Raw genomic sequence first — 322 nt, 5'->3', positions numbered from 1 at the left:
GGGAAGTCCAGCGCCGCTGGGCCCGGGCTGAGGTGGGTGGTCCGGGTGCGGGTCTGAAAGAGGTGGGTGCTGCGGGGGCGAGGGGTGGGTGCTCCGAGGAGGGTGCGCAAGGGGTGGGTGCTCTGGGTGAGAGTTGGGTGCTCGGGGTGCATGCGAGGTGGGTGCTGTGCGTGGGAGTTGGGTGCTCTGAGTGGGTGTGTGCAAGAGGTGGGTGCTGCGGGTGAGAGGAGGGTGCTGTGAGTGGGAGTGGGCTCTCTGGGTGCTGTGGGTGCTCCGTGTGAGAGGTGGGGGCTGCGGGGGAGAGGGGGGGGCGGGGGGGGGG

This window comes from Egretta garzetta, unplaced genomic scaffold (assembly GCF_000687185.1).
Source record: "Egretta garzetta isolate BGI_Z169 unplaced genomic scaffold, ASM68718v1 scaffold392, whole genome shotgun sequence".
In the NCBI taxonomy this organism is placed as follows: Eukaryota; Metazoa; Chordata; class Aves; order Pelecaniformes; family Ardeidae; genus Egretta; species Egretta garzetta.
This window is presented reverse-complemented; position numbering follows the sequence as displayed.